The sequence below is a fragment of the Ambystoma mexicanum genome, chromosome 13 (genome assembly GCF_040938575.1).
Source record: "Ambystoma mexicanum isolate Mex_15411 chromosome 13, UKY_AmexF1_1, whole genome shotgun sequence".
NCBI classification, from domain to species: Eukaryota; Metazoa; Chordata; class Amphibia; order Caudata; family Ambystomatidae; genus Ambystoma; species Ambystoma mexicanum.
The window spans coordinates 353,991,537-354,004,653 of record NC_090938.1 but is presented as its reverse complement, the minus strand read 5'-3'; positions in this window follow the sequence as shown (position 1 = coordinate 354,004,653).

Sequence of the window (13,117 nt, the reverse complement as noted above, 5' to 3'; positions counted from 1 at the left end):
GTGAGTGCAAAAATACCTTGGAACAGTCAGGCTTTTATACAATTTTCAGCCCGCTTTCCAGCCCTACTGCGGGTTAATATTTCTCTAATATATTACTAATCTAGGGTTCGTGCCAGGTTCGCTTCTAATTTGTTCGTCTATATGTATCTAGTTCATCTTTGGTTTACACATCAACAAGTCAAAATGGAGTACTTTTTTCTCTAGGCTTAACATTAAGCCGCAGGACATAGTTTATACAATGTAGTTAAACAGGCGTTCCCATTCAGTTATTCAAAAGACATTGCGGTTAATATATGTTCATGGATCAGTTTCGTTGATACAGGTAATCCATTACACACAGGTCAGCAAAGGAGAAGGTCTCAGTTCATGACCCTAACAAGTGGCCTGCAGGCAAGTTACATATTAGCTGTACACAGAGGTTATGACGGCCATGTTCTATTCTAAATGACATTGTCCACCATTTTAACTCACAGGGTGACTTTACAGGGAGAGAGAACCTAAAATGGCGGTTTACATTGATTCTAGGGTCAGGACCTTGCAACACAAATTTCTTCACAAGTAGCTTGTTAGCAGCTTGGCGTAGGCCAATATACATATATTCATAACAATAGGAGGCAAAATATAATTTCTAGTTTGACAATATAACAATGTTTTTTCACCTACAGAATGCAATGCCCCACTCAAGTTGGCATGGATCATAGGACATTCATTAGTGTTTATGACAGGCAGATGGTCTGAAGAAACTAAGGAGAAACCGGCTTTTAGGAACACCATTACATCATGGTGGGGCTACAGGGGCTTAGAGTGGGAGGAAACCCATGAAAAACTAGTGGATTTGGTGGCTTTCAGAGACCCAACAGAGTTTTTCATAATTCATTTGGGGGGCACCGACCTGGTGGAGCAAGGCAGGACGAAACTGCTTGCTGACACATGCGCCTCATTGGCAGGAATTGCGCACAATTGGAGGGACACAGACATATGTTACTCAGCCATGCTACCAAGGAAATCATGGCAGGGTGCACATTCTTTCAAAGCAATTGACATTGCAAGAAAGAAGCTCAACAGCGGGATTGAAAAAATGTGCGTTAACAGGGGGGATTCATTTTATATGACATACAGCAATCTCACTGGCAGACCCCGATCTGTTCCACCCAGATGGAGTCCACCTTTCGGTCAAAATAATTGAAATATTCCATGAAAAAAATGATTGTGAACCTAGCGACGAGAGGGTGTAAATAATAGCGAGCTTTTGGGGGGAACCTGGACGGCAGGGAACCCGTCCAGGTGAGGCAGCACGGGTCCGGAAGATGCCACTGACTCAGTGTCCAAAATACTACAGTTGTTTACCTTGGTGTTTGTTTGGCAAATACATTTACTCCAATTGTTTATTATAGTTCTGTTTGCAATAAAACACCACAGCCTTTTTATTGCCAACCTCAAACAATCACGTCTCAGGTTGTTCTTGTCTCAGATCATTTGGCTACAGCACCAAAAGGTAGTAGGTCCTGACGGCTCTGCCCTCCTCAGATTATTAAGTTAGCACCACAGCAGATCTCTTCGTGCAGTATCAAACGCTGAGCTAAAGTCAACAAATGCAGCATAAATTGGCTGATGACGAGTACTCCAGGCCGACTGCACAGTACAGACTAACGAGATTATGTTATCAACCATGTCTGTTTTTTTCTAAATCCTGTTTGGTTCATGGTGAAATTTGCAGGAACCCATGTGCTACGCTCATCTAGGAGCACAAATGCAAGCATCTTTGCAGGTGTACCCAGCACGGCTTAATTCCTGTCATTTTGGGGTCCTCCCACTGTCTCTTTTTATAAGAAGGCAAAATTATACTGTTAGTCCCGGTCATTGGAAGATGACCTGAGATGATAATTACCTGAAATAGCCTCTGAAGTATATTGGCCCATCACATGGGATTCCTTTAAGCAATACATTACATAGTTCGCCAGGACCAGGTGCCGGGGATTGCTTTATTCTTTTGATGACTATAACAATCTGGTGTACCTGCCACGCGTAACACCATTTGTTGATTCCAAAATTATCACTTGACATGTAAGTATTAAGTCCAATAGTTTTCGAGATTAATTAATTCCAAGTGCCGATGTATGCCCTATTGACTAAGAAATCCACCAGCTTAGAGTTCTTTACTATCTTCCAGAAAAACTGGGCGTTTTATAATCTGGAAGAATAAACCAGGGATCGCCATCGTTCTCTTTTTAGTTTCCAACAGTTAAGCCAAAAGCCTCCATGATGAAGAGGGGAAACTGGCAAAACAGGGTCTGTGAAGGGATGTGTTCTGTGCTCCCTTTAATGTATTGTAACAGTCCTGGGGGATGGGGCTGCAGCAGGAGTAATCAGCCCCAGGCAAAGCAGGGGATTCGAAAAGGGGGCAAGGAATCATGACAACTGTTGAAGCTCTCCCCCTCTGGGTTGCGATGCCCTGGTTATATGGTAAAATCACAAAAAGGGCTAAAAACGAAAACCCCACTGCTGCAAACCCTGTGTTTGTGGCACAGAGGAACTACCAGCAAGAGCCACACTGCGCTGGCTCCTTAAGGGCCCGGTGCTACTCAGAACTAGTAAAGTCTGCACCTTAGTTCACATTACACAAAGGAGGGAACTTTGTGCCGCAGGAACTGTAAAATAAGCCTGTGGTGTAGCCACCCCACCCCACTTCTCCCAGCAGATATTCCTGTGGTGTTGGCACACATGAGCAGTAATCTGGAGGTTTCTGCTGACGGTTCTCATCTGAGCTTAAAAAACTTTTCACAGTGGGCTCGGTGGTTACTTATGCGTTGCTCACACTCCCATGGACCGCTCTCCAAAAATGTGCATAGCTGCACCCACCTCACTTATAGGACAAACACCACTGCTGTCCACCACATTTAAGAAAATGGCCTTAGCCTTAGAAAGAAGCACAGATCACTGACATGTACCTTTTTATTATAGTGCTTATTAATATGCATATTTGTCTCAAGAAAGGGGGTAGTTTCTTAGTTTGCTGTGATTTGTGATTATTGTGACAGACAAGCACTTCATCTTATTTGCACCACTCAGCAAAAGTGTGTGTTGCATTGCTCTTTTGAGTTATCCTCTAATAGGCAGTGGTGGGATTGCCCTGGAGTGCCTGGTGATCTTGGCAAGGCCATTCTGAGAATGTGTGTTCATCACCAATGACTTTCCTGTAACATTGCAACACAGTAATGAATACATGTAGCGATTGAGAAAACACAATTCTCTGGAATTACAACTGACCTTATTGTCAACACTTGCACATCTGTCTCCCCAGCGCTTGATTGATTTTCAGAAATACGCATTATTTTAAACCTAGCCCCCAATAAATGTTGTACCAGACTCCAAGACACTTAAATTGGTTCAATTGTTTTTAATTTTTGGAGATGAGGCAGCAAGTCTACACACTTCTGGGCTGCAACATCTCGAAACTTTAGGAGGACACAGGCAGCCACAGTGCTGTGCTGTATGTTGTCTTGGAAGAGGGAACCCACAGAAGACTTGGGATCTCCCTCTTTTTGCCCACATCTTATGGTATCAGAGTGTTTTAAAAGGTTTATGCATAATATATGCCAACTGTTTGGAGACTCATCAAATTCACTCTTCCCATCACGGTTTCAAGCACAACTTCATCTGGGAATGGATTTCCTCCTTGCGTTTGTGCTAGATGTGTACTGACTGGTGGTGGCTTGCACTGTATCGGGGTCATTATAGGTTTGGTGGTGCTTTAAAAATGCTGGTAAAAGTGCTGGTAAATCCGGTACCAGCACTTTTACTGCACCACCAAACTATAGGTTTGCTGTGGGTGTCACTGATTTACCTCCATCCAAAAGCTGGAGGTAAATCAGACCCCACCCGGCAATAACATGCATGTATTACTGCTGCCAGTTGCACCTGGAGTTCCCTCTATGGTGTCCTATGGACTCCATGGAATAGGGATTTAACGCCCTTTCCGCTGCATGTAATATCCCGGTGATACAGGGATATCACGCAGCGGGAACAGTAGATCAGTTTACTTGTATTCCTCCAGAATTACCAGCAACCAGCAAAACTCTAATGACCCCATATGTCTCCTATCCTGATACCCAAGATTCCCTGCAGGACTTTGAGAAGTTTAGTGTAAGAGGAGATCTTCCCAGCAAGGCTTCAGAAGGGTTTCACATTTTCTCACAACCCTGATACTCATTCTGCTGGTTCCAAATTGTGGTTCCAGAAAATACCAAAGCCAATTTGTAAAATGGGGGATTTGCCCAGATGTGCTTCCATATTGTTGCTGCTTTCTCTCCTCCCTAGAAATACATGTGCATTCTATTTCTTTCTGCAACAATTGCACAGTACATAGGAATGTATGCTTCACTTTTGGTGTTCTTTTGACCTTTGCCCAATATTAAGTAGCACGTCATATTCATGGGAGCACTTGCCAGCCAGCTGCAAGGTGGCTAAACATAGGTTAAAGGTAGGTTAAACATTTCAACTGCTGTGAATCCACGTAGTCATGACATGACTAAATAATCACCACGCGCGCCACAGTCAATGGATTAATGGGGATACAGCCCACCTGACATTCTGGGTCATTGCTGATTGAACAGGACACAGAGGATAAAAGGTGTCTTGGGCTGCGCTGGCAAGTCCAATGCAATTGCTGGGGTAACACATTTAATTGTAGCAGCAGCACCAGGGATGGGTTTCTTCCAACTAAAAGCCCCCACATTGATTCAATTTACTACACAACCTGTGGCCAACAGATTTTATGCTGTTATTAGTATATCTTGCTCAGCAGACCTCGGAACAACAACTGGGTGAACCTTTTCCATTTCAGAAACATCAGAATTGGTCACATATATTTGTTTATATCCATGCAAAGCATTCTTTCTCCAGCCTTTCTGCCTTGTTATGCAATATTATGTGAAGTTAGGGTAAGTCACGCTATGTCACAATACACGATGCCATGGCACAACTTCAGGGCACAAATTTGTTGTCAGTTTCCCGGGGCCTCCCTTCTGACACCTCAAAGGCACCCCAACAGGAGCAGCAGTCATTGATTATGGTACAATGCAGCTGGACATGCACAATGAATTAGCAGCTGAGAAAGACAAACACACGCCACATCCACAACCACAGGACTAGCGTGCTGGCAAATACCAGGAGAAATGTGCCTTTTGTTCTTTGGTCTTTTCATGTTTGTGGGCAGTACCAGGGGGCTAATTGAGCAATACGTCCCGAGCAGGGGGGGGGGGGCTTTATCACTTCAGGTAATGCCTTGGGGCCCATAGTTAATGAAGGCCCCAGGGCATTAACTGAAGTGGTAATGCCCTCCACCCTCCAAGGGGCTTATTGTTATTAGTACCCCGGCCCGTAAATCCTGGGTACTAAAAGCATTTTTTTTCTGTTCCTAAACGCTCTGGCGTTTCAGAACAGAAAATAAAAATGCCCACCGGGGAAGGGAAAACGAAGTGTGTTTTCCCTTTCCATGGCGGCCATTGAAAAAAGTAAACAAAAAAATGGCCACCATCTGTCGCAGATCGGTGAGCAGACGTGCTTGGGACAGAAGTGTTCCCACCGCGTCCGCTCCTGAAATTGACTGAAAAGAAGGTAAGTGGGGTGGGGTGGGGAAGGGAATTCTGTGGATGGCGGACCACACTTACCTCGTTCCCTGGGTGGGCGAATATGACAACCTCCATACTCCTGATTCTGGTTGTTTTTAGACATTGTTTTATAGAAAGATGTTGCACTCTGACAATGTTTTCGCAGAGCATAATTGCTGCATATCTCAACAAATACCTATTATGACCACAAGCAGCAGCACTGTGGGACTTTGCTGGCTGATATCGTGATATTGTAATTCTAGTATCCCTCAGGAAGTACAGCTGCCTACTATTTGAATACCATTGTAAGCGGGGAAAACATAACACCCAGTGCACTGTAGCCATGTTCCGCTTGGTTTAAACATGAAGGACTAGAAGCAGGTGTTCCCCATGAACACACACATGACTCAGAAATGTGAGGGTGAATGAGTCCACGTGTCTAGGAGCGATCTGGGGTTGCTTGCAATCTGCTTCCTGGGAATATTCTGCACCACTAATTTCATTGTCTCTAAAAAGTCTGTAAAAGTGAAACACTTAAAAATCCCCATTACAGCAACTAATTACTTTATCTACACAACGAAGCTAAGATATTAATGAAACGCATATTTTATTTCTTAGCAGCCTGCTTGTGCTATACATCACAGTGTGGGAGCCAGGATACTATCTGTTGGCATAGGCCCACATGCACTGCTTTCTATATCCACTGCCAAGGCCTGCCGCCACGCCCCCGTCACTGCCCACCTGCCCATGCCACTTTGCCGCTGCCCCTCACTTCCCACTCCCCATCCTCCTGATCTCTTTTCCAGTCCAAGCCCCTACTTGCATCCTGACATCTGCCTTGCCTACCCAGCATCCCGCGTCCTCCTTCTGGGCTGCAGCCACACAGGCTCTCAGGCTCCCAGTGTCTGCATGCATCATGTGTCATCACACACACGCCTCAGTGCACCTTCATGTTTGGGCTGTAAGTTCCCCTTCCGCCTGAGCTATGGCTATAATGGCCACGGATCAGGGCCATACTGGCGCGGTGATTCACAGCAGGTCATCAATAGCCCTCGATGTGCTCAGGCCTTTAGCAGCAGGGGCCAGCGCAGCACGTGACCCACAGCCACCATCTCTCCCCTGATGGCAAAGAACTAAGGGTAAGGTTGGTGCTTTAATTGGGATAAGAAATAGAAGGGGTTCTTAGGACAGGGGATATGTTCAAATTGGGATGGGAGTTGCCTAAGGATGGGCCGAGTTAAGGGTGGCCACCACGAGTCCCCGTGCATCTTCAGCGGGTCCTGCAACGCCCATGAGAAAGCACCAATAAGAATGAACACTATTTTTAAAAATGACATAACAATGAGAGTGATTCAAACCTGCAACCACTTCCGAGCACACAAGGCTCACTGGCCCTCTTGCTAATGTCTTCCATAATAAAACCTTAACAGAACAATGACGGCCAAACTACGCGCCACATGAAGGGATTTGGACGCATTCATCTTTTTAGAGTGTGTTGCTGACTTCCCTGCACGTGGACCTGTCAGGACATGGCTCATCATCCATCCATTGCCTGTGCACTTTCTCAGCATTCAGGGTGCATGGAGACTGGGGAGGCAGCCACATATCCAGCTCATGGACAGTTTCTGGAGAGTGCCCGTGCTCTGCCCTTCATAGCCCTGCCCCACTTAAAGCCCTGGATGAAATGCAATGAGCCAGACTCAAAAAAGTGTTTTTCATTGGGAAAACTCATTGGAAAACACTTTGTAAATCAGACTGACTGGCTTCATTTTCTGTAACACACTCATATGAAAGTCAAGCTTCACAAGATGGAGGAAATATCATTTGTACATGGATCTGCTAATTATCTCTAAGGAAAGCAACATTGCAGGATGGATGCATGGGTTCCTGAGGAGCTACAGCTCAGTGCCTCTATTTGCATTGAAGTGAACGTGCCATTCCCAATATACCACATTTAGAAAATGTGGGGGAACGCTCAGTACATTATCCAGAGCAGTGCTTTTAGTTACATTAAAAAGCCACCAAGAAAATTAAACTCTGACCAGCATTCCGCAAACATTAAAAGTCCTGATCTCATTATATCGCCATGATCTTTGCTTTGTAGAATTGTACATTGGAAATTACCATCATCAGAAATAGCAACATCTGTTTGGTTCAAAACCCATGTTTGACCATAGAGACTTTGCGCACAAGCCTACGGTTTTGATAACCATGACATGAATGAGGAAACCAAACAATTGAGGTGTTTTTGCTCACTTTTCAGGAAGCTTTTGCAAATTTAGCAAACTCGGATTTCTGACAACGATCGCTCCCAAATGTGGTTGGTGGCCTAGGGAATTAGCTGAAGAGCTTTGCCATCTGTGTGTTCTTGGGCATGGCTTTCAACATCGCCATGGTCCCCATGCAGTGAGTAATTTCCAGACATACCCACCTGGTGCAGTGAACACCTCGTCTCCAGCTTTCGTGCCTCTTGGCGCTGCACTCCATGGAAAGCAGTTGAGCCCCATGATAAATTCAGACCAATTGTACACACAGCTCCAGTGCCCTTTCCTTCTCATGCCTTCCCGCGCATCTTATCCATCCCTCGCCTTCATCCCAACCATCTACCCGACTTTGCACCTCCCTACCACTACTGCTAGCTCTAGCATACTCCTCATTTGCCTCTCTGGCAAGCAAAAGAGCTTTGACGCGTTAGCATGGCAGGAGGCACTATACACAGCAGGATAACATCACGTTTTTCCATAGTTATGTCACGAATTCACTGCAAGGGTTTTGTAATAGTTGACACACACCGAACCCTTGAGACATCCTGCACCTCGAGCTTTACAGAACACATTTCAATAGTATCTTTAATTACCCAGAAAGGCTGCACCCCTTTTTCATCTCTCCTTGCAATAAGGGGGAAGCAAAACCTATACAGAAATAAAACACACGCACAGCAACAGTGTGCTGGGAGGACTATGTCCACCAGAAGGCAGCAGCGTCACAATATTTATTCTGAATGGACCAAATAGCTCAGCCGGGGAGTGAGACGCCTCTTACGTAAATATCCCGCAGTCCTCTTTCACAGCACTTTGTAAATGCAAAAAAAAGTACAGACGGAGGTGTTACGGGACCCTGGCAGGGGTGCAACTGCAATCATCACTAGGGCAAACGTTGTCCTAGTGCAAACAACATATTATTCCAATCAATTGTTGCACTAGACCAATGTTCACCCGAGTAATGGACATTTGCCTTGGAGAAAAATGAATGCATTTTAAGGGTAGGGCAATTTTGCCCGCGTGCTCGCTGCACCTGCACCAGTGCACGGTTTCTGTAATCCTACCCAGAATATGTTTAATGGGCATATTAAATCATTTTCGACTCAAAATGCAGAAAAGGGTTGTCCAACTATGTGCCCGATTCATAGATTTTTTTTTAGCACTGCCCAAAGTTTATTTTTAACTGCCAATGAGCACCCTGATTCACAGAACGGTGCAAAGTGTATTTTTGCAGTGCCAAGTCAGTGAAAAATGTGTGCAAAGTCACTTTGCACTGCAAAAATACACTTTGCATTGACTTTACATTACAAAAATACACTTTGCACCGTTTTGTGAATCAGGGTGTCGGTTGGCCGTGCAAAGTCTCTTTGCACTGCGCTAAAAAGTGCATAAATCGGGCCCTTTATATGGGATGGGTTGCTTTGGTTTGACAGGCGGAGGGATACATATAATACGTCTCAACTTAAATAGCGCAGTCCCAGCGCCTCCCCCATATTTTGTGATTAGATGTATTTAAATAAACTGGTCACGTGCTCCACATTGTCATGCAAAGCTTGGCCAGGGCGTGAAGTTAAATCGGGGTGACTGTAAAAGGGGACTGTTAAACCTTGGACATTTGTGGTATTTCTAGAATTCGGGGATCATGTCACCCCACCTTCTCAGCAGCATGTGGATATTGGCTTTCCTGCTACATGGCTTCACCGGTAAGAGCGTCACATCCTTCTCTGGAAAAAGCACTGCTACTAATTCGATATTTGAACAGGCGATTGTAATATTGTTAGCTCTCTCTTTTTGTATTTTCAGGCGCTGTCGCCGATATTTTCCTGACCCAGGTCGGTGACGCTGTTAAGAAGCCCGGGGAGTCCCATGAGCTCTCCTGCCGGGGGTCCGGGTTCAGCTTTGGGAGTTATCATATGCACTGGGTCAGGCAGGCGCCCGGGAGAGGCCTGGAGTGGGTGGGGTATATAAGTAACGGTGGGGGTACTATACGCTACTCGCCCTCAGTGCAGGGCAGGTTCACCATCTCCAGGGATAACCCCAGCAGCACAGCACGGCTACACATGGGCAGCCTGAGGACGGAGGACACTGCCAAGTATTACTGCGCCACAGATCCACACAGCAGCACAATCCAGCCCCTCCCTGTGCAAAAACCACAGGCCCTGGCATAGCCTGAGCGGGTTCCTCTTTTAAGTCGTGTTCTGCGGCCCCAATGGGGCTTCTGAGGCCTTGACTTGGAGATCGACGTTGGTGGTCACCCCCAGTCACTTATGGGGTGATGGCCCTTTTGTGTCATGCTGTTTGTCATTATTTGGGGGCAGCTCAGGAACTCCAGGGCTTGTGCTTGAGGCAGCCCCCCCTCACATGATGTAAATCAGCAGGACCCCGAGGAGCCCTCAAAGTGCCCTAGGAACCATGTTCCAGCCCTCCCCTCGAGTCTCTTCTGCACGAGTTCAAAATGGTCGAAGTCACACATTTATTTTGCAAACCACCCGGTTACTGCTATTTTTGTTGGGGTGGGTGGGGCTGGGTGGGAGGATTGCAGTATGGGTGGTAATTGTGTTAGTTCCTGGGGAGACTATCACAGTATTGAACTGTTTCTCTATTAATGATGCTGCTACTTGTCTCTCATCACCACATGCTCTCACCGGACATGATGGTAATAACAGCGAAGCAGGGACGCTGCAGTGACACTCACAGCCACACCTGCATCTCCTCGAGGCACGTGAAATGAATGACAGCCCAGTACAGGACACCTTAGGTCTTGATGATAGACCTGGGAGAGTCAGGGAATCCATGGGTAGGGCCGAGCCTGGGGGTCAGGCATGGGGCTAGGAGCCCACCACGGGCCGAGCCAAGAGCGCGCCATGTACATCCTGGAATGGAATACTTCAAAGCCGCTCACCCGATGCAATTTAAATTATGGTAAAAGGATATAAAGGAAGAATATGAAAGAGCTCTTCGAAGGAAACTTAATTTTTCTGCACATTTAGACTGACGTTTAATTCGCACTGCTTTGAAAAAACCCAGGCAGGCTTTATAAATGTAGCTCAAAAAGAGTATTTTGGGAAGTGAGGTGCAGGAAGTGTGCAGGAATAGCCATAGGGATCAACATTGCCAAGGGGAGGGCAAAACCTACTTGTGTGTGGGCATCTAACTTCTTTACACGTTCTAATGAGACGATTCCAGTGCAGCTTCAATGTTACAAGCAGTTTACTCTCTCCTTCAAATCTGAAACCACACACTTAAGGACTGCTGTGAGAATGAGCTGCCCCCTGTCCCCCCTACCCTTCCAATCACTTCCAATCACTTCACTGACATGCAGTACTAACCATCCCTTCCAATCACTTCACTGACATTCAAGTACTAACCCCCATCCCTTCCAATCGCTCCCCTGACATGCAAGTTCTAACCCTCCATCCCTACCAATCACACCCCTGACATGCAAGTACTAACCCTCTATCCCTACCAAACACTTCACTGACATGCAAGTACTAACCCTCCATCCCTTCCAATCACACCGCTGACATGCAAGTGCTAACCCTCCATCCCTTCCAATCACTTCACTGACATGCAAGTACTAATCCTCCATCAATGCCAATCACACCCCTGACATGCAAGTACTAACCCTCCATCCCTTCCAATCACTCCCCTGACATGCAAGTACTAACCCACCATCCCTTCCAATCACCCCCCTGACATGCAAGTATTAACCTTCCATCCCTTCCAATCACTCCCCTGACATGCAATTACTAACCCTCCATCCCTAGAAATGACACCCCTTATATGCAAGTACTAACCCTCCATCCCTTCCAATCACACCACTGACATGCAAGTACTAACCCTCCATCCCTTCCATTCACACCCCTGACATGCAAGTGCTAACCCTCCATCCCTTTCAATCACTCCCTGAAATGCAAGTAGTAACCCTCCATCCCTTGCAATCACTTCACTGACATGCAAGTATTAACCCCACATTGTGACTTCCATTGCCTAAAAATGTATGCAGGTACTAACAATTAAATGCTTGAAGTTAGTAATTGCAGGGCCTTTGTTAACAGTGAAGCTCAGGCACAGTTTAACATCTGGTGTCCTGTTCTGTCTGGCCCTGGCTCTGTAGGTCAGCCATGTCGAGTTAACATAGCCCAAAACTTCAGAGGGGGGGGCAGCTAGAGCCAGATCTGCTCAATGATGCTGTGCCACTGCCAAGAAGCAATGTTACAACACGGCAATGATTTTCTGGTGCCGCTGCAGTCCCCTGGCTAGCTATGAGTTGTAATAGAATGTAGTAATCGTATAGGCTAGCTATGAGTAGTAAATGGAATGCAGGCAAAGCCGCCATTGTATAGAAACTGGACATTGGTATCATAAAATGGTAAGTCAAAAACCATGAAAGGGGAATGAAAATCTGTGTCGCAGTGAAATAACAGGCTGCTTTACCTGCATGGTGAGGCTGTCTGCCCTGAAGTCAAGATCCTAGTAATCGAGGTCAGCTATCTACTATGAAGAGAATGAGTGTGCGGAGGACGGATCCACTCACATTAAGGTGCAAGGAAGAACACAAAGGATGCCAAGTTTTAATTCATGTAATGCATTTAAAAAGCTGCCGAATGGACCAATTGTCACGTGAGCCAAGTATGGAAACAGAGCTCGAACTCAGAGTTCGAGACAAGATAGCGAGTATCCTCACTCCTGTGCATTCTCAGGATGAGAATACTCTGCAAAGCCAAGTACAAAGTCAATTTTATGGCAGAAGGCATGGGTGATGAGAGATGTTGGGCTTATTGGGTGGTGAGGTAGCTTCATGTCCTATCTCCGTGCACCTCGGTCCTGGCTTACATGCTGATTAATGAACCAAATGTTCCAGAGATGGTGCAAGTGTACCAACCAATTGTATTAGTCCATATAATGAAGGACATTATAGCTTAGAAGACCAATCAAACATGATGTAACTGTGTTTCTGAAATTGCATGTTTTAAGAGGTAGGCATAAGTTGCCCACCTGTAAAGGACAGCCAATTACAATCCTTGGTCCTATATGATTGTATATCTAGATGTTTCCCTTAACTAATCCCGAACCTTGATAGGTTTTTAACTATTGCCATGTATTATGATATCACTCTGACGCATATTGGAGCATGTGATATACATTTTTTGTGAAAATCATATGGGATGCTTTAACCCACTTCTACTCTGCCATGCGGCATCACTGTGTTCTGAGGGTGCCAGAAATATCAAAATGGACGCAAAA